The following is a 2041-nucleotide window of genomic DNA, read 5'->3' as shown; positions in this document are numbered from 1 at the left end:
GAACAATTGGTGAAAACCCCCCTTAAGGGTATAATATACTGGTATACAACATAGTAAAAACTGTGTTGGGGTGGGGGGGGGGTGGTGGTGTAGCAGTAAGAATATTTTTATTATGTGATTTAAAATAATAATAAGCATCTACTTACATGTGTAAAAGCAGATAATATAATAAACATTTAAGTAGTAATGTAGTATTCTGGTAAATCAAGGCGTATGACAATGTACATTGCAAAATATAAGTTATTAATTCAGGGTATGAAACCGCTTATGACAAATTTGGTTACCGGGTTAAAATGTTCGTAAGCGGTAACCGGTTTTAGGGTTTTATAAGGTAATAGATTACCGGTTACCAAATCGATTTCTAAAACCAGGAATCGAAACTGGTTTAACCGGTTTTCCAAAAAACTGGTTAAAACCGCGGTTTTCTCATTTCTAAACACCGGAATTGGAACCGGAACCAAAAGCTTTAAAACACCGGTTAAAAAACCGTAACCAAAACCTAAGACTTTAAAAAAACCGTTTTCAAAACCCAAACTGAAACCATATAGAATTGAAAAACCATTCTTGTACCGTTCATGAAAAACCGATTAAAATTTGAAACTAATGTCGGTTTCTTTGAATTTCATAAAGTTAATTATACTATTTGTAATTCTAGTATTTTTATACGAAGAAATTATTATGTTCGGATTTATTGATAAAAATCCCGCGATGCAATTACTGAGTATTACAAAATATTAATATATATATTATTATTTATTACTAAACTTATGATTCAAAATTTCAAATACAAATAATATAGTGTGATGTTATTGTAATATACAATTAAATATTAATGTAATCGAATAATGATCTCAACCATAATATGACAACATAATATTATGTCGAATGCAAAAGTAGGCACGAGGCACCTAAACTAGGTACAAAATATTTAAGTTAATAACACGAAATTAGTTCTTCTGAACGTAAATTTGTTATATCGTATATTGTACACTAATTATACAAAGTAGCCATATTTCAGGGCTTTAGAATCGGCCCTTATAATAGTTAATAGATAATAAAAATCGAGTCTACAGTCATTAGATAGGAAAATAAAATGGAAATTTTTGAAAAACCGTTCCAAAAACCAAAACCGAAAATTTTCTAAAACCGTTCTTTAAATCGATAAAATATTTGAAAAACCTTTTTTGTAACCGAAACCAAAACCAAAAATGTAGAAAACCGTTCTCAAGAAAACGGTTTCGATCCCTGTCTAAAACTGTTCAAGGTACGATTAAAGATAGTACTATCTATAGCCGTGGTTAAGGGCAAACTAAATTAAATAATTTATACCTATATTTTGTCATTTGAGGCTATGGATAAATATATATAAAAATTAAATTATACCCATAAGCTATGGTTGGATCATATAACCATTGATTGAAAAACAGTTCATGGAAAAGTGTAAACGAACATCAGTTACAATATAATAAAATAAATAATAATCAGTAATTATTAATTACTAACTACTAAACAGTTATGTTGTCTAAATGGCTTGGTGAAATAGTAAATACTAAAATTGCAAAATGAATACAAATATTTTGTTTTGTAACAAGTGTCAAATAGATCCAAGCAACTACTATACTATCTTTAATCGTACTTCATTATTTTGTAAATAAAATTATTAATCAAAAAAAGGTGGGTAAGTGGTACTCTGCTGTACAGTAGGTTACAAGTGGGCATAGGCGCAAATAGCGTTTGAGATTTGGGGGGGGGCTAATAGGGCTAAAAGGGCCTTATACTTTGATTAGATTGAATAAGTTTAAAACAAAATGTAGGAAATGTTTGAGGGCTATGACATTTGGGGAAGACGTATAACATCCTACTACAATTATTATCATTTCATAGATTCTATTCTCTTGTTAGTTCTCCATGAACTAAGTAAAAATACATTTTCTCGGAAACAACATTTAACTTAAACCTGAATGAACCTGAAACTCACGATCACTTTGTTTAGAGGGGAAAACTTCTTATAATTTAAAACAATATATCAATTTTGGCCTCA

Source organism: Acyrthosiphon pisum, chromosome A3, assembly GCF_005508785.2.
Source record: "Acyrthosiphon pisum isolate AL4f chromosome A3, pea_aphid_22Mar2018_4r6ur, whole genome shotgun sequence".
Taxonomy (NCBI): domain Eukaryota; kingdom Metazoa; phylum Arthropoda; class Insecta; order Hemiptera; family Aphididae; genus Acyrthosiphon; species Acyrthosiphon pisum.
This window is presented reverse-complemented; position numbering follows the sequence as displayed.